At 42.1% G+C, this 20,379-nt stretch overlaps 1 protein-coding gene across 1 annotated transcript in view; it reads right to left on the bottom strand.

The window, feature by feature from the left end:
• Positions 1 to 14,620: 14,620 nt before the first annotated feature.
• TRIL (TLR4 interactor with leucine rich repeats) overlaps positions 14,621 to 20,379 on the bottom strand; it is an 87,805-nt gene continuing 82,046 nt past the window's right edge. The window contains exon 3 of the mRNA XM_030857425.2: positions 14,621 to 16,231. The gene's annotated coding sequence lies outside the window, so the exon portion shown is untranslated. The remainder of the gene's footprint in view (positions 16,232 to 20,379) is intronic.

The raw sequence follows: 20,379 nt of genomic DNA, 5'->3' as shown, positions 1-20,379 counted from the left end.
GATACACAATGGGCACACAGTAAACATCTGCAAGACGGGGATCTGTTATTTCCTTTCTGCCTTCTCCTTTATTATCAGAATGCTCCAACCCATCCACCTGGTTCTGTGGCCACAGCAGTCCGATTTTAAAACCAAGTACCAGGGCATGTCATCTGACACCTCGCCTGACCTTGGGACAGGATATTTGAAATTGGGACAGAAACAACAATTTGGGGTATGGGGCGATGATTGCCGTTCTAATGGCAATCCCATCTGTTACATTTGCATTAGGACCACTCAGTACACACATGGTTCCCAAGAGAGGCTTCGTAATACCCATCCCACACTCATTTGCAATTTTAAAGCCATTAATATTGGTTAAAAAAATTGTTATGATCCCACATTTATACTTTGAGGATAGACGACTCTAATCTCTACCCTTCCTTTCATCCCCGTGTGTCCCTGGGGCTTCATAATGTCCTTTTATCTCACATTTGCTATTGTGGTTGATTATTCGTTAGTTACTGGATCACATTTTAATTTTGCATTCCATATTTTCTTATCCAAGAAAAATAGTTTTTTAGCAAGACAACCTTGTGGTTTGGGACCTAAGTATCTTCATTATGAGATCATAAAATTCTGGAGCACAATGGGCCCCCTTTTTAAAGTAATTGAAAGCAAGACGTTTTGTGAGACCTGTTCCCATGGCAGTAACATCAACTTTAGCAGAACAAGCATGAAAATTTCAGCTGCAAAAGAGAAAAAATACTGATTTTAAAAATATAAAGACAGAGTCTGGGTTTAGATTTGCCCACTTCAGAAGCTACTTCCTTTTAGCAACTGTAGATGATTTTTCAAAATGGTTGAAAGGATGGATAAATGATAACATCTGAAAAATAGTCTTTTAGCCGGTAAACCTAGCAAAACTATTATTGTTATCATTGTTATTGTTGTTATTGAAAATGGTTATATTTATACCTGAGACTAACACAATATTGTAAGTCAACTATACCCCAATAAAAATTTAAAAAAAAGAAAATGGTTATATTTAAACCTGAAAATTAAGTCATAAAACTTTTAGTAACCACTAAGTTTCATCTTATATGTTGTCAGATACTGTGTCTCTGCTCACATCATATTTCCTTATATCAGCTGGAGGCTGAACTGCAGCAATTGTCAGTAATCTTCCATAAATTTCTTGAGACCAGTATTACTACAACATAGATGCAATGGGCTATAAAAAGTTCTCCCATAAGTCACTTGCACTTTCTCAGAAAGAGATCTGCCTACATGTTCCCTTAAATGAATAAAAAAAGGAAGATCCTACATTCACAATACACTCTAATTCCTCAATACTCTTACAGCAAGAAAATTGTTCTGAGTAAATATGATTGCTTGTATTGCATTTACACAGGATGAGTCCTTGATCTACTAATATTATATTCGAGTTACCTTAAATGGAGCACCTCTATTTAAATTAGCTCACTGACTTTGACCTTCATCAACTCATCCCTTAGTCAGAGGGGATTTGCTTAAAGAAAGAAAAACCCTGTCAAGTATGCTTGAGTGAAGGTGAATTTCTTAGGATGGATGAGGTCGGTCATGGAGCCCAACTAGGTATGGTGGCAACTATGACAATGACTCTGGAAAGTCATTAAATAGCTAATCTCTCTGGTTTGTCTTGGCCTCTGATGCCAGATGTTTTCTCATCCTGCTCCATGTCTGCTTCTCTTTCTCTCTTTCTCTCTCTCTCTTTCTCTGCAAACTGGTTTGTATACTCACTTAATTGCTTCTCTGTCGGCCCATCATTTCTGCTCCAAAGTAACAGCCTCAGCCTCCAGCATATCTATGGTCTTTTAGTTCTAACACCCAACACCAGCTCAGTTTCTGTCTTTCTGTTCCAATTTCTCAGGAGAAAGAATCCAATTGACCATATGGGGTCAGGTTTCTATCCCTGGTACAATCAACTATGTCTAGGGAAGCAGGGTTACATGGAATTATAGCTCCTACTTCTGGGGGCAGAGCAGGATTTCCAAAAAGGGAGTGAGGAGGAAATGACTGCTAAGAGAAATAGTTGTTATTTCTAAAACCACTTCATAGAAACAATTAAAACATACCAAGGGAAAAAAGTGCAGTGAGGAGGCAGCATAAAGCTGGGCATAGAGCAGATGTTAACAAATGTTTGTTGAATGAATGAATGGTTAATAAATTCTTATGTTACTGGAAGCTTGGAACTGAAACAAATTGAATATTCATTAAACATTAAAAACTAATTTTACAAAGCAAAGAAATTTTCTGGATATTACGGCTCAGCTTGTAAGGCCATAATATCTAAAATATAAAAATTAACCATCAACAAGAGTGAGAAAGATTTTGCTTGTCATGTTTTATAACTTCCTACTCTCTTGCTTTAAACTGACTGATTACACTTAACAGTTTCCAAGAAAGATCATTGCTATATTTTTCTCATATTCTCCATAAGTGATTCCAGTGTGTTTCTGTTTGTAAGTATGTTGGCATAATGTCTCCAGGGATGAGGTTAGGAAACACTCTTGTCCCCAAACTCCCTCCAGGTACTATAGTAACTTTCTAAAGAAGGCTTTGTGACAAGGAAATATAGGGCAGCTCTTAGCAACAAGCCTCCAAGAAAGCAATGAGAACTGCTACCAAGAAGGCTAGAATAAGTGAACATAACAGCCTAGAGTAAGAATGAATAGTTCTTCATTTTCATGCTAAATTTTCTATTGATTTCCTACATGACCTTAAACCAACACAGCTGTCTTCTCCTTACTTGTATCCTTTGTCAGTATAAATATACACAGAGTGAAGTGGGAATTATTTCTGTGGTGGCTACATAAGGAACTCTGCCCAATACTGCACCATACCCTTCTCTGGAAATTTCTCTTCCCCTTACTCCATCCACCCGGCTCTGGCAGGAGATTGATGGCCCAGCCCTCTGGCCATAGCTTCTCAGTCTAATACTCTGCCCCTGGCTCCCAATGAACAATGAGCCCCAGTAACTGGATATAGGGGCAGGGGACCTAGAGAGTCAGCCTGTCTCTCTCTGGTAGCTGAATCTAAAAGATGTAAACTTGGGAGCTACCAGGAGCTAAGTTCCCACCCAGTAAGGGAACTAGTCTGTAGCAAGAGAGAGATATAAAGCCAAAACAGCAGAAACAGAAGAAGCAGAAAGAGAATTCTGGTAATGGTCACTTCCTGTTGACGTAGTCCTTAACGGCTCACTCCAACCACGTCCCTCCCCATCGCATGGTTTTACCATAAAATAGCCCAAGGCCCTGTGGATAAATCTCTCCTTTCACTTAAACTAGGTGAGTTTCTTGGAGGCAAGAGAGGTCTAGTAAATGCTCTCTCCCCAACGCTGCCATGGGAAACCACTGGAAGGGCTTCTCCAGCCCTTTAAGACTGCCGCACCAACACAGGAAAGGAAATGCAACGTTCCCAGCCGTTGCAAAGCAGACACAGCTTATTCTCACCCCACACACCAGGGCACTGCCACGCTTGAACACGTGTTTGAAGTGGCGCCCTACACCTACAAGCCGCAGGTGCTGAAGGATATCCACACCATCTATTTCACAGATGACATGTCAAGTTTAAGTTCTTCTTCTTAAGGAATGTTTGCAGAACTAGCATTATACTTGCCGAGAATGGAATTGTTTTCAATATTTTGTTGAATGGATAAAAACCGCTAATGTCCTTCGTTCTCTATGGGTCCTTATATGCACAGTAAAATAAACAGGTAAGTCATATTTTTCACTACAAGTAACAGACAACTCAACTTCCAGTGGCTTAAACAAATAGGGATTTCTTTTTCTGACATAATAGGAAATCTGAAGATTGAGCTCTTGGCATTAATCTGGAAACTGAATGAAGTCAGCACCAGTAGCTCTGCAGTACTCCTGACCTCTCTCTGATACCTCTCTCACTTCTTAGTCACAAGATGGCTGCTGAAGCTCTAGAGCACATCCCCAGTCCAGGGAGAAAGGATTGGGGGAGGATCAGTACCAGACCCATTCGTTTTTCTTCTCTTTTACTTGGAAAACAAAACCTGTCCCTGAACCACTCCTATCCCTGGTCAACCCAGTTGTGCATCATGGACCAGAACTAGGTCATTTAGCCTCTCTTAGCTTTCAAAGAGGCTGCAACAGTGGGGAACCAGATCATCATGCTTGCCTGGACCCAAGCTTCCCAACTAGTGCACTGTGTCGAATAAGGCCCGTGGGTTGCAGTTAAGCCACATAAAGCTGTTCCCCTCATTTCTTGGTATAGCAGAAGCCTTCTGGCTGGTTGTCTTTGGCTATTAGCATGGTCTTCCAGAACTCCTTGCAGGGTGGTGTCCAACGACACGCTCTGTTGTACCTGCAGGCGGCGAGCACAGGGACCAGGTGAGCATGACTGCAAAGGTGCTGCCCCCGGGCGTGTGCTGGAGGAGCCAGCTGCAGAGTCTGCAATGGTGCACAGGGACAAGAGGCCTGTGGGCTGCTGGAGGAGTTTCTAAGGGACAAGCGGTTTCTAAGAGACACCTATAGCAGGCATCTAAGGAGGAGTTTGCATAGCCCAAGGTGTGGTCATTAGGGGTTGGGGATCGATCAGGGAGGTCAAATAGGGGCTTCTGGTGGGCCCCACTCTGGTTGGCTACCCCCAATCTCAGCCTTTACCTCTATCAGGAACTTCTGTCCCTGGGCAATTGATGTACCATTTTAGTAACATCCAACCTGCCAGCAGGCCGACTACACATTCTGAAGATTAGAACTTCATCATGATCTTTAGATACTTGATATGAAAAGCTTTACTGAATTTGAAATACGTTCACATCATCACATAAAATTTTAATACTTGTCAAAGAAACATTAGACCTAAAAAAAAAAACCTTTTCAACTATTATAATTTTGAATGGTTGTAAACATGTTTCTGATTTTTTTTAGTCACCAATTTTGTGTGAGCAAAAATTGTGATGGCGATCAAGAACTTGAAGAGAAAAATTTGGAAGAGAAATGACAGAACGTTTAATTAACCATTTCAAGCCTAAAATCTGATTTTTAAATGTTAGGTTTGTGGAAACACGATTGAGTTTCTTATTTTAAAATATTAGGAAATATCTTATTTGGAAATATCATCCAAATTTAACAATTTGTCTCTTTCTAAATATTTGTATTTCATTTTTCTTACCATAATTATATAATATGGAAAGAATATAATAGATTTGTTTTTCTCCAAGCCCCATATTGATGCCTACAAATTCCCTCCAGGTTAGCACAGCCTATTGTGAAGATTTAATCATTTTCTATGTGTCGAGTCATGAAAAAATGTTTGGAAGCGCCGGGTGAGATCATCTACCATCCATCCCCAGAGGTGGGCACACCACCATCCCAAACACACTGAGGTCCTTTTCGCAAAGAAGACTGGGTGAAAGAATGGCAGCTGGGCAGCCTGACAGCATCTGCCACGATGGGTTATAAGTTTCCATTATATTGAATTCAGAGCACTGAGTAGCTGTGTATGCTCATTTCCTTAGCTCTCATTTAAAGGTAAGCTAAGACTTGGCCCCTTGTACAAAGCAATTAAATGAAGTCCATCTGTGCATAGCTCTTTCCTCCAGGTATGTCTCGGAGTATGGTCCAATTACCTTAATAGCAACATTACAAAATAACTCCATTTTGAATAGGCTATTCTGCCAGCCATAAGCCAAGCTTTCTGACTGAACTGGGATGGCTACACTGTTTCTTATTCCTTTGCCATCTTCCAGCCTCTGAGAACAAAGAGTTTCAAGAGAACAATGTCTTCTGCAAAGCCATTTTGTCTGCATCTCATGGGGGGTGCTGAGTCTGCCTTGATCACCTTAAATCTTGTATCCACGGCTCTCCCTTACCCTCACTTTTCTACCTTTTTCTACTTTTCAAATGAATCTTATTCAGTATGCAAAACCCATGAGTCAGTACAATGGACTTGAAGTCAGCATTTCCAGGCCTGAATGCTGGCTCTGTCATTGGCAGAGTTTTTCTCCTGGGTTATAACCTAACTGAGAACGTAGACTGGTATCTCATCCGTACTTCAAACAAATAAGGTGCTCAATAAAAATGTACTAAACCGTCCTGATGTCTGGATACACATCAGGCATTGAAAAGGATTTAAACTGTGCAAATGAAGAAAGCTGGCGTGTCATGTGAAAAGAATTATCAGATATCATCCATTTTTTAGGCTGAGGGCTACTGGTGATTCAAAGACAGCCATGGGGTTCACCACCTGCTTTGTCCTGTTTCACTTTTGTGGTCCAGATTCAAGGGGAAGTTTCAGAAAACTACAGTTGACTTCAAAACCCAGAATAATAAGATTCATTTGAAAAATGAAGTCCGACTAACAATTTAGCACAATAAAATGGTGCAGGTCTTAGAGAGATAGAGTTGTAAAATAGCAAAGGGGAGCATTTGCTAAGCCATCTCAAGATACAAAGTAGGCAGTGTCAGGATCACTTAAACAAAGGGAGAGAAGGATAACTCTGCTGGCTTAATATGTGGCAGCAGTTATGCAAGCCAACTAAACATTTGATGGCAGGGCTGTAAGACAAGAGGATAAATCAGAAGAAAGTAATGGGATACTTTAAGGCTTCACCTGAAATGAAGGGATGCACTGCATGACTGCACTGATGCATCCTGTGATCAGGGACCAGCCACATTGGAATCACCTGGGAGCTGGTTAGAAATGCAGAATGTCAGCCCTCACCCCCAGACCTAATGAACCAGAATCTGCATTTTGATAAGAACCTCAGGTCTTTGACGAGCAGTTAGAGTTTGAAAAGCATTCCTTTAGGTAGACCTATTCCATCTGGTGGCCTTGATTTGGAGACCTTGATCATGAAAGAAAGTAACAGGAAAGGAACCAAAGGGTCTCAGAAGACCACATATACTCACTGGTGCTGATACATGTTTCCTTCACTGGTAAACACACAGCCTCCTCTGCTTATTTCCAATTCAGCTTTTTTCTGTTCCTTTTCTGCCCTCCACTCCAACACTTGCCTCAGACTTTCCTTTCATAAAATAACACCATTTAGTTCTAACTTAGGCCTCTAATCTACATCAAGGGGAAATATTATCAATATTGATTGCTGACTTTAAATTTTTTGTAAAGCAGAAACTCATTCTGCTGATAAACCAAGCTCACAAGAAGTTCAGCAGTCGATTAGCCCTGTTCTTGGGAATAGAATCCAACATTTAAGGTTATAGCACTCTACCACTTTCGTTTTTACTTTTAAAATATTTATTTATTTATAATTGAAGGGACTCCCCTGGTGGCCCAGTGATAAAGAATCTGCCTTACAATGCAGGGGACACAGGTTCGATCCCTGGTCAGGGAACTAAGATCCCACATGCTGTGGGGCAACTAAGCCCGCGCACCACAACTACTGAGCTGGCGTGCCTCAACCGGAGAGGCTGCGCACCACAACTACCGAGCCCATGCGCCCTGGAAACTGCGCGCCACAACTAGAGAGAGAAAACCCACACGCCACAACTAGAGAGAAGCCCGCGTGCCACAACAAAAGATCCTGCATGCCTCAATGAAGATCCTGCGTGCGGCAACTAAGACCCAATGCAGACGAAATAAACAAATCAAATAAACAAATAAACGATAAACATAATTGAAATACGTTTGACTTATAACACTGTATAAATTTAAGGTATACACCATGTTGATTTGGAACGATTATATATGATAATATGATTGCCACTGTAGTGGTTGTTAGCTCTGCTGTCAAATCACATTTCTTTTTTGTGGTGGGAATAATTAAGATCGAGTCTCTTAGCAAGTTTGATGATTATGCTACAGTATTGTTGTCTCTAATCACTATACTGTGCTTTAGATCTGCGGGATTTTTTTAATCTACTAGTTATAAGTTTGTACCCTTAAACCATGTCTCTCCTTTTCTCCACCCCCCCCAGTCCACGGTAACCATCATTTTACTCTCTGTCTTTACGAGTCTGATTTATTTATATTTCACCTATAAGTGACATCATATGGAATTTGCCTTTCTCTGCTTGATTACCTCACTGAGCATAATGCCCTCAAGGTCTATCCATGTTGCCACAAATACTCTACCACAGGGCTTCCCTGGTGGCACAGTGGTTGAGAGTCCGCCTGCCGATGCAGGGGACACGGGTTTGTGCCCCGGTCCAGGAGGATCCCACATGCCGCGGAGCGGCTGGGCCCGTGAGCCATGGCCGCTGAGCCTGCGCGTCCGGAGCCTGTGCTCCGCAACGGGAGAGGCCACAACAGTGAGAGGCCCGCGTACCACAAAAAAAAAAAAAGAACTCTACCACTTACACTACACAAATAAACTTGTCAAAAATCTACTTTCTAGTAGAGATCAGATAGTTTTCTGATTAATAGGAAATCGGGACAGATTTCATTATTTTGAATTAATCAGTTATCATGACGGAAAAGCCTCCACTGAGGTCATCGCATCGTTCAGAGCTACTAAGAGATCTTAGAAAACACCAAATTCAGTTGTTCTCAAAGTGTGGTCCTGGCACCAGCCCAGAAACATCACCTGGGAACCTGTAAGAAACAAAGTCTCAGACCCCACCTTAGACTTTTTAAACCAGAAACTCTGGGAGTGAGGTCCAGTAATCTGTCTTTAAAAGCCCTCCAGGTGATTCTGACGCCCACTCAAATTTTTAAATTACCGGTATAATTTAAGAACAGATAAATCCGTCAGAAAGAAAGATCAGGCCAAAGGAACCAAGGAGTTTTCATAGAAAAAAACTAAAGCATACTCACAGCAAGTATTTCCAACTAGGATCCTGACTCTCATCCTCAGAGCCAGCTTAGTCAAAGGCAAAACATGTGGGATTGCATTGTTTAAAGAGTCAAGTAGAAATACCTGTTTCCTCAGGTGATTTTAATTGGTAGCAAACATTCAAATACTCATTTATATGAGGGTGTTTTTCAAAGAAGACACTGTTCCGTAATCAGCTAGCAGCCTAGAAACGATCGAAAGGGATCCTGGCAATTTCGCTGGTGGTGTTGCTTCTCTGCTTTTAAGGTTTATAAAAAGTCTGCTCCCGGGTCACATCATTTTACTCTTGTTAACTTACACTTTCAGATTACAAAACACTTAATAATCAGAGTGGCTCTTCTGTATCCTATAGTGCATTCAGGCCTTTCGGCTAATGGATAAATTTCCACCCCCCCTTTCGAGTGTTCACTTATCATAAGAAGCATTTCAACTCCATTTTGGTATGCAAACAGCCAGATCCTGCAATTAGTCCGTGCTCAGTTCTCCCAAACCAGGGGCCGCTTAGACACAGGTCAGGACTACATGATTTTTATGTTCAGGAGTTGATTACACTGGCTAAGGGAGAGGCACTTAAGTAAAGTGCACTATGCTTTAGTAGCTGTCTTTATGGTACAGGGAAAACCAACATCTTAATACCTGCAGTCTTTTTATCAAGTTAATCAAATTTTAATATGAGAATGTGTATTAAAATTAGGTCACTTAGTACAGGCTAAGACCCTTCTTCCTCCCTCCTTGTCTGTTCTGCAGGCCACACAATGCCATGTTATGAAAACTGCCCTTTAAACCTGATAAAATATTTAAGACATGTGTCCTGATAGTGTTATGTAAGCAAATACCAAGAAAAGTCCAACCATTAGTGAACCTGATCAGGCCAGTCTCCAAGGACTGGGAAAACAACCCAGCGATGGCTGCAGAGCTGACCTGCACAGAGAGATTCCGAGGTGTAGATGCCTACAAGCTCAGAGACCAAACGCCCCAGACCCTTCTTGAAAAGCGATCCTCTACTTTATCTCTTGTTACTTTAGTTAGGTTCAAGCAGTGCCAAACCTCGGTAACTTTACTTAAGAAAGATTAAATATTTGTGCCTATAGCATTGAAATCATAGGAAAAAACAAAGAACGGGTGATCTTGAGTGATGGGCAAAGATGGTATTATATATATATATATATATATGTGGTTTTTTTCTCAGCAAAAGAACTACAAGTCACACCAAATGAAATTTTAGGATTGGAGGATCAGATAATTTTATGAGACCTTTTTCCCACAATGAACTTTCTCCTTGAGCCAGCACCTGGATTCACAGATCGCTTTTAGAAGGACAACTCCCAAGTCTATAACACAGAAACCTAATTACTGTCATGATTTCTTGACCCCAATTCCCAGTGCCACTGGAGCTCCATAGCTGTCTTAGTCCATTGGATCCCAGTCCCCACTCAGTGCCTGCAGGCGCTCAATAACGATTTGCCTTGTGCATTAATAAATGGATACATGGATATGCAAAGTGGTTCCTTTTTCTCCTTCCTCATCCCAAGCCAGCCTGGTGCCCTAGAACCCCGGTACCTATTTTGTACACCTTCACCATCATCTGTAACCCTCAGTTCTAGTTATTTGGCAAACCCTGGCTACTTTGCCTTCATAGTAAAACCCAAATCTACCTCCTCTTCACCATGCCCTCGTCTTTCCTGTAGACTTCATTGTTTCTGAGCTGGGTCACTGCAATCCCCTGCTAACAGGCCTCCCTGCTTCCATTCATGTCCTTGCATGGCCCCAACTGCCAACCTACTTCCTTTTTAAGGCACAGATTGCCTCTCCCTCCCTCCTCCTTCTCTCCTCTCTCCCTCCCTCCTGCATGCAGATACACGCGCACGCACACACACACTCACTCACACACACACAGTCACTCACACACACACTCCTGCCCCAACTTATACATCTTCAATGGCTCTTCATTGGGAAACAAGCCAAGTCCAGGTTTAGTAACTAGATGCATCGATAGGATTCCACAGTATCACTTCAGACTACCCTCTCCTTCTATCTTCCCACATCCTCTGTATCTCCTCCCCACTCCACACTCTGCCCCCACCACCCCAGTGATGCCTTTCCCCACACAAGGCCTGAACCTTCTCCTGGATGACTGTTCCTCAGGAATCCTTCCACTGACCCCTCCAACCCGAGTGAGCCTGCCCAGCTCACTCATCCTCTGAGCCCCTGCCGCTACCCGTTCTTCCACAAAGCTTTTCCAAGATATTGCCAACTAAAATGCATCTATCCCTCTACCCTCCTCTCACAGTGCTTTAATCTTATTTTTATCACGGCACACTGTGCTTCATATCAATATTTATATGTGTTGTCTCTCCCACTAGACGATGGTATCTACTGGATCAGTGTTGTATTTTACTCATTTCTATAATCCCATATGGCTTGGCACTCAGTTTACTTAGCACTGAGAAAGAGCTCAGCAGAGCTTGAATATATGCCATGACTTCTATAACAGTGTCAGAGATATACACATTCTCTGTCTCCTGCTTCCTCTCTCTCTCTCTTTCATACACACACACGCGCGCACACACACACACACATAATTAGCCCCAACCCAAAATAAAAATTTTACCTAAGGACTCTGATATCCACATACAAGAATATTTTGTCCAGTGATGTCCAGCCTAAGGCCTTCATTTTTCTCATGTGACCTCCTCAGGCAATTAGTGAAATCATCAGTCATATGAAGAACATGTAACTTGCAAGCCCCCTTAAAAGCACATGTAGATGGAAACACACAGCACAGCTCCCGGCCATTTCTCTGGTGATGGGCATTAACTCTGCATTGGGAGAGCCATTCCAGGAGTCCAGCAGAGCTCTCTACTCCCACTCCACACTGATGTGCTCCTTCAGACCGTCAAATTGGGCTCCCTGGTTTGCATTCTACACTAATAGTGCTTTCATCCCTTTGATTCAGTGAGTCACTTTCTCCCAAATCAGCCATTTTCTGATTCTGACCCAATAGTTGCCTCAGGCTAACAATCTTTGCCAGATAAGCACGTGAATTGTTGTTGAAGCTGGGAGGAACCTCCTAAGTCTCCACTTGGGTTAGACCCTCTCGTGATCCCGCAGACGTGGCTGCAGGGTACTGCTTAGAGCAGACTGACAACTTGCCCTTGTGATCCGGGCATCCCAATCTGTTTACCAACTAGCAAGCACAAGCATTTGTCTACATTTTCCTCAATTTAGCAAATACACTCTTCATTCTAGACACTGGGCAAACCTCAAAGGTGATAAACTGCAGAAATGGATTAAAACATCCCCCAAATTACATTAAAATCCTCTGAGTAAACATGACATTCAATCTAAAGGAAAGAAACAGACACTGGAGACCTGAGTATGGAATTTAAAAATTACTAAATATAAGACCAAAAATATTTGTTTTCATATTTTTCCTACTCCTATTTTCGAGGTGGAGAAAATTATTTTTCTTCCAGATCATTTCCTCTGTAGAGCTTGTGCTTGGCACCCAGAGCAGTTCTAATCCTTTGATTGGTAAGAGCTGTTGAAGAGAATGTGTCTAATTAAATCCTATATTCTAGAAATAAATAGGCTAGTTAGCTGCTATTCACAGCTCTTCAACTTCTCTCATCAGTGGTGTTAGCAGTTGAGGAAGGTGTGGACTTGGTTAACCCCAGATTCCAAGGAGGAAGAAGTCTTCCTGGCCTTGTCCTCAGGTTTTTCTTTTACTGGGTCTTTAGTGAACCTACAAGGCCAAGTTCCTGGAATCAGGGTGACATTTATTCATTTATTAAGTCAATCAACATAATTCAACTGAGCTAAAATTAAAAAACTAAACACTCAGTTAAAAATCATAGAAATAAATAAAATACAGCTCTTGCCTCAATTCACAGACCATCAATGAGGATGGACAGGTAGGGGGAGAACAGGCTGTCAGGTGATATAACAGAGGTGAGCCCAGCGCTGGAGCCCTGGAAGAGGCATGACAATCTGCCTGGTGTGCTTCACAGAGGAGGGGATGCTTGGGAAGGGGTGACCTGCATGGAGATTCCCAATGGGCACAGATTGCAAAGCAGGAAGATTTACGACAGAAATTCAGCCCTGGATATCGGAATGGAAAATGAAGACTTTATAGGTTATGTCCTAACAACAACAAAACTTTCTCAAGCATAGCCTTTAGACATTTATTTTTCACTGTGACAGATTATAGTTTCTAAAAGGGACAACAGTACCTCCCATCGCACATACCCCTCTGCAACATGATCTTGGCCATCTCCCGTTAAAAGGAGGAATCTGTATCCACACTCCTTGAACGTGAATAAGCCCTGGGACTGCTTTCACCAGCAGAATTGCATTGAAGTAACACTGAGGTTGTCCCAGGCATAGGCCTTCACTGGCTTGGCTTCTTTCACTTCTTACCTCTTGAAAGCCAGCCCCCATGTAAGAAGCATGCCTCCCCAGGAGCCCACTGTGCTGTGAAAAGGCCAAGGCACATCCACATAGAGACGCCCTAGAGGATGAGATGCCATAGGAAGAGAAGAGAGAGATTGAGAGAGAGAGAGAGAGAGAGAAGAAGAAGGAGGAGGAGGAGGAGGAGAGAGGCCCAGGGTTTTCCAGACACATGAATGAAGACGCCATCTTGGAAAAGATCCTCCAGCCCCAGCAGTCCCAGCTGACTTCATGCAGACCAGAGATAACTACCCAACCAATGCTTTCCGGAACGCCCGACCCACAAAACTGTGAGCAAAATAAAACGGTTGGTTTAAGCCACTAGGTTTGGGGATAGTTTTTTGTGTGTGCAGTGAAGCACTTACTGAAATACAGAGCTTCTAAGGTAGGTACATGATGCTTAGGGAAACAGAATCCTAACATGACGTAGGTTGTCATCTTGTTATCCCATAAATATCGAGATGAAAGAGAAACCCAAGTCCCTTTGTGTTCTCTGCTGTTTCATGTGTACTTCCATTCTACTTCTGGGACTGATCTTCTCCCTTTATGTAGGTCAAAGGCAAACAGTACAGCAATTCATAATATTCCTAATGCGTAAAAGATCTTTTGTGGAAGTTACCTGGGTGTTGTCCTCCCCGTGCCCAACCTCCAAGTAAAGGAGCTGTTTAAGTGTTAGCCTGTCAAATAATGGAGAAAACACTTTCCAACCGTTTTTCATCTTTGCTATAAATTCTAAAGGTATACTCGCACACAGGTTAATAAAGACTTGGGTATTCATCACTCATGTGACCCCAGAGGCATGATTACCTGCTTTGAAGGCTTTTAAAATCTCCCAGCGGTGGCTTCCCTGGTGGCGCAGTGGTTGAGAGTCCGCCTGCCGATGCGGGGGTCCGCCTGCCCATGCAGGGGACGCGGGTTCGTGCTGCGGTCCGGGAGGAGCCCACACGCCGCGGAGCGGCTGGGCCCGTGAGCCATGGCCGCTGAGCCTGCGCGTTCGGAGCCTGTGCTCCGCGGCGGGAGGGGCCACAGCTGTGAGAGGCCCGCGTACCGCGAGGAAAAAAAAAAAAAAAAAATCTCCCAGCGAATACTGTAATACTTCACTGCACTGTAGGTAAAGAGTCACTCAAGTTTTTATGCATGGTTAATATGAAAGAGGGAGAAAATTCAGCTTAGGGCACTGAGATTTGTTTGTTTGTTTGTTTTTTGCGGTACGCGGGCCTCTCACAGCTGTGGCCCCTCCCGCCGCTGAGCACAGGCTCCGGACGCGCAGGCTCAGCGGCCATGGCTCACGGGCCCAGCCGCTCCGCGGCATGTGGGATCCTCCCGAACCGGGGCACGAACCCATGTTCCCTACATCGGCAGGCGGACTCTCAACCACTGCGCCACCAGGGAAGCCCCAAGGGCATTGAGTTTTACATTAGGCGGGGACTAGTTTAGTCTTAGAAATAGCAGAGTAGGTTGGAATCACTTGCTATGGAACTATATAAGTCCACATCTCCCACCAAACACTGAGGTGCCCCATAGAGCTTTCCAAAATGAAATGAACTCACCCAATACATTAGGAAGGTGGGAAAATAGACTCAATAGCTCAGCTTTCTGTATTCTTTTCCTGCCCTCATCCAGCCCCAGCCCCAGCTTTGAGTCCTGGATTCATGGACTCTGATTTCACTCCACTTGGAAATTAGCAAATGGCAACACTGACCAAAAAACTTGTCATCAGGCAGGACCTTTGTGAAATGGCTCTCTAATTAGCCATTTCATATTTTTGTTATTTCTTCTGCGATTCATGTTAAAAATATGTTCCACGGATGCCAGCCCGCTAGGACGCGAGGAGCCCTTGTCACTCAGCAGTAATTCAGTGAAATAATAAATAACCGCGTCAGCAGCTCTGCCGCCCACATCAGCTCTTCCCCATACGCTCCCAGGCCAGGGCCCCGGGCTCCCCACACCAGTCTCCATGCTCTCCGCAGGGCACAAGTGGTCACCACAAACAAGGAGGGGATCCTGTCCTCCCAGGAGCCTGCTCTTGGCAAAGAGAGAAGGATTGTGGGTATGTCTCCTGTGTCAGAGGTCACCCAAGGACTCGTGTAAAAAGCTGTCTTCTCTTACACCCTGTTATCACAAGCAGCGTATCTCTTGAGTGAAATTTCAGGAATGGAGGTTCCTAAGGGAAAGGTGCCATTTCATCCACTAAAGCCGGATCAGCTGGAACTGGGAGACAATGGCTTACATCTGCAGAAGAGCTTAGACCAGGACCTTGTGTTCTGTCAGCTTCTAGGTGGGATCCCCTCGGAGGCTCTCGCCAAGATTTCAGCCAGGTCCTCACCCTACCCTGGCCCATATTCGTCCTCCCTGAGCATCTCAAGAAAGAAACAGTAACTTCCCCTCAGAGGCTCACCCTTCCTCATCTGTGTTAGAAAAACAGTAGGGAACTATCAAAATATGACAGAGAAAGATGTTATTCAGACAACCCTGGGCTACAGTCATCATGTTCATGGTGGCAAGCCACATGTGGCCTGACATACCAGGCAGTATGTCAGTGGAGATGACGGAGAGAGAAAGCAGCGAGGCAGAGAGAACTCAGCCTCCGTCCCCACCCCACAGAAGGCTGGATTCTCATTTAGGGCCAGGGGTTTTAATCCAGCCTATCGCTGGATGTCAAAGAAATAAGAAAATTCCATAGAGGCATTAGAATTTATGTCCACTCAGGGACACTCAGAAACACTCCTGTTCTTTTTAGAACCTTCTGTACACAATGAACACAGTTCTGATGAGAGATTCTCACTTCCCTTATTTTTTGTACCCTTATTGGCACACCATCCCCAGGGAGTGGGTCTTGGATGCCTTTTACTCCATAGATTTCTAGATAATGTCAATCTTCTGATCTAGCAGCCATAGGTGAATGACAATGGAGACCACCACTGAAACAATCACACCTCCTGTGACAGGAAATGAGCAGAAAGGGTAGAGCAGTTCTGTTATTCTTCCAAGGCCCTGTAGGATGAGATAAAGAATAAAGGCAGTTAGTGAAATGTTCTAGCCATTCATTTTTCTTTTTGCTCTCTTGATTTTTTAAGCAATCATTGTGTGATGTGGACACCCTCAAAACATTAATTCTTTTGAAAAGTCCCTTATATCCATCATGTATCATTTCTAAGTAAAGAATAGGTTTTTCTTCACTTCTCTTAAACTTCGTCAGTGCTGCCTGCATAAAAGGTAATTGATTTTAGAAATAGATTTTTTCGTATAGTCATCTGAGGTTTCGCTGAAATCTCCAATTGTCAGTATTTTCTGATCATTTCGTGTAAGTTTGCTTAGTGCTATGTTTTCTGTATAGGCAGATTGTCTTAATCCAAGACTCATGAGGAATGCAAGCAGAACCCACGTGTTCCATAATTTCTTTTCTCGACACTCCAAACGTTAAAGAAATTGAATTTACTGTAGAACTATACACCTTCGGAAGAAGATCCTTGGAACAATCTAGGAAAACAGAACAATGATGTGGCCACAAATGGCCTCTTGACTGTTTGCATGGAGTTTTTTAAACTGGTCCTTTCTGGGGAGGGATGAGGCACAAAGTCACTGTCTTAAAATTGCATTTCATACCAAAAAAAAAAAAAAAAAAAAAAACCCGAAAGCAACATAAATGGCTAACTTTGGAAAGTCAGTTGAATTAATTTTGATATATTTATATGGTGTAATGCTCGAAAGCTTTTTAAAATGGTGATGACTTCTGTATTTATCCATAGCAAAGACGCTCGTGATACATTAAGTGAAAAAGTAGATTAGACTGTATAGTGTAACGCATATTTTGGTTTTTTTAAAGGTGCACGTAGATCCACAGAAAAATATCTGGACAAACATGTCAAAATAGTGTATGGGTCAAAATGGAACAGTGCTTATGCCTGAGTTTTGGGTGGAATTATGAGGGATATTTATTTTCTTCTTTACACTTTTATTTATGGTGTGACTTTATTTTAATTCAGAATATCTATTACTTTGTACTAAAAATAATGAGATTTTCAATTATAATATTTTTCCTTAAAATGTGGATTCTTAGCACATTTCTAAACTGTGTTATCTCATTCTGTCGTTCAACGCTGAAGATTCTGGGATGGCTAGGAAGGTGTCTGCCCTCAAAGACACTTTTACAGGGGAAGACAGTGCAAAAAAATCTAGAGGTGATAAAGAGATATTCAAGATATAAGGCTGGCAATAAAGAAAGAATAGACCACATATCCAGGGTGTTTTTAAATTCTCGACCTAAACAGTTTTTGGATACGTTATAGAAACATTTTATTAATTCAAATCCCACAAATTCAGAACTTGTAAAATGTCTTTAGGAGCTGAATGGAAGTTATCTTTGGAAAGTTATTTATTAAGAAAGACCTATTAGGGCTTCCCTGGTGGCGCAGTGGTTGAGAGTCTGCCTGCCGATGCAGGGGACACGGGTTTGTGCCCCGGTCCGGGAAGATCCCACATGCTGCGGAGCGGCTGGGCCCGTGTGCCAGGGCCGCTGAGCCTGCGCGTCCGGAGCCTGTGCTCCGCAATGGGAGAGGCCCCAACAGTGAGAGGCCCGCGTACCGCAAAAAAAAAAAAAAAAAAAGAAAGACCTATTAAACAACAAGTAATTCTTTAACTTTCGTAAAGAGCCATTTGAATTGTGTCTTCTAGTTGACAAACTGCATCCTTCTTAACTCTTGTGTAAGCCCACTCTGTGCAGTGCAAGACATCATAGGTGCTCGACAAAAGGGTTGTTATTATTATTACTACATTTCATATGACTTTACTATAACGCACTTACAGTTCATTCCTTACATGCAAATAAGGCTATTTCTTACAAATGAATGTTATCAATAGTCATTTTGTCGAATGCACTTGGCAGTAACACTGTGAAAAAGGTTCCTTTTATACCGAAAGTATTGATAATACAACTGCATTCTAGTCAGGCTTTGAACTAAATTTCTTCTGCTGATTAACCTACAAGATTAACAGGTCATATAACTTCAGATTTTTTTTTTTTTTTTTTTTTTTGCGGTACGCGTGCCTCTCACTGTTGTGGCCTCTCCCGTTGCAGAGCACAGGCTCCGGACGCGCAGGCTCAGTGGCCATGGCTCACGGGCCCAGCCGCTCCGCGGCATGTGGGATCTTCCCGGACCAGGGCATGAACCCGTGTTCCCTGCATCGGCAGGCGGACTCTCAACCACTGCGCCACCAGGGAAGCCCAACTTCAGATTTAATTAACAAAATTTAAACTGGTAGTAGAACGTCAAACGAATAGTAATCAAATACATTTCATCTGAAAATTGAGATTCTTTTACGTATTTTGCTTCTCCTGACTGCTTACTATTTGATTAGCTTATACTAACATTTTCTTTTCATCCTAATGAAATCAAATAATTCTAATAAGAAATGTCATTTTCCTGCGAAGTATTCTTACGGTGTAACATTCTTTTCATGCACAGCATTGTAATTGGTATTGTTTGCTGCTCATTGAATTACATTAATTATATAGAGGTATCAAATTTGCAAATAAAGAACATTGAGATGCAACAAAGAATAAGATGTTATTCACAATTTCATTGTCAGCCAACAGTGATGATATTCAAAGAGAAAGAAAAGTTGTGTGTGTATCATGCACACAGTATAAGCCATAGAACAGAAACATTACATCTAAACAATAATGAAACAGAAATAACTGTGACCAATTTTGAAAAAGAAAGGAGGGATTCACTTCGTTAAATAATATCCTTCTTTAAATTCACTGTGAATAAGATAGTAGAAAAGAACATGTAATATTCTTATCCCAAAGCAGAGGCTTTCTGCCTCCCCAGTTCTTTTTCTTCCTTTCTCCCCTGTTGCTCTGTCTTCTTTGCCCCACTTCCCAACTCACACTTACACACACACACACACACACACACACACACACACACACACACACACAGCATTAAGTAGCTAGGAATTTACCAAAACATAGCAATACTAAAAAAAAAAAAAAAAAAAAAATTGAAGATATTTATGCACTCAGCTCTAAGAATAGTCTGAAATGATGTACCAGGAAAGTCTAGATTCAGACCTCTGGCCATGGCACGTGGGGTTTTTTTCAGGCTTCATTGTGTGAAGTCAGAGGTCTGTCATCTATGAAACACTAACACTGACTTGTTACTTAGAAAATAGCCAGTGGTATAACTATTCCCATCTTGATTCCAGATTTAGACAAACAACTGAAGAGAAATGCAGTCCTTCTTGAATTGGAGAATCATAAATGGGACAGGGGCACCAAAAATGCCCCTTCAAACCTCAGTCTTATTTCTATTTTCGTTGTTAACAAATGAAGTCCAAATTGCTATTTAAATATCAAAGGAAGATTAATCCAAAAATTCTGATAATTGAACCTATTTTACATTTTAATTTTGTTTAAAAGTATGAATATTTTCTTTCTTTTATTTATTTAAAAAATTTTAGCACCATGAAGTCAAGGAATTCCAGCATAAACTCTCATCTTCCCCAAACGTTTCATTAGGGTAAAACACGTTTTCTTTGTATTTGAGTTCATTTTTGGGGGGATGGGGGTGGGGGAAGAAAGGGCGAGATTCTGACATAAGAGAATGGCAGTGCTTCCCAGATGCTTTCTGCCATGCTTTAGGGCAGCTTACTTTAAAATGTACGTGGGAGAGGTTTCTAGACTGCCTTTCCACACCTAATAACTCACCCTTCGAGACTTCATGCCCGTACTTATCAGGGTTGGGAACAATTTTTTTTATTATTATTTAAAAGTCTTCCTTGCAGTTACTTCCTCTGAAACAGACCACCTCTTTCATTAGGAATATTTATGGGAAATAATATATTTGTACAGTTGAAAGCATCACCTGTTTTGCTAAGTCAGTTCGTGTCTGAATGCAAATAGACTGTTAGAGGGTTTACTCAACAACATTTGCTAATGGAAAGTACTAATCAAAACTTTTCTACAGCAGTAAATTTTTATATTTTTTAACTACTGGATTCCAATTAAATGTATTCAATAGAGCAAGCTTTGATTAAAAAAATTTTTTAAGAGATTATGTATACAGCACTGTGGAAAACAAGGCAGACTAGGTATGCAGGCACTTGTACCTTCTTAATAGAAGTCTTTACCTGAAGGT

This window comes from Globicephala melas, chromosome 9 (assembly GCF_963455315.2).
Source record: "Globicephala melas chromosome 9, mGloMel1.2, whole genome shotgun sequence".
In the NCBI taxonomy this organism is placed as follows: domain Eukaryota; kingdom Metazoa; phylum Chordata; class Mammalia; order Artiodactyla; family Delphinidae; genus Globicephala; species Globicephala melas.
This window is presented reverse-complemented; position numbering and strand designations above follow the sequence as displayed.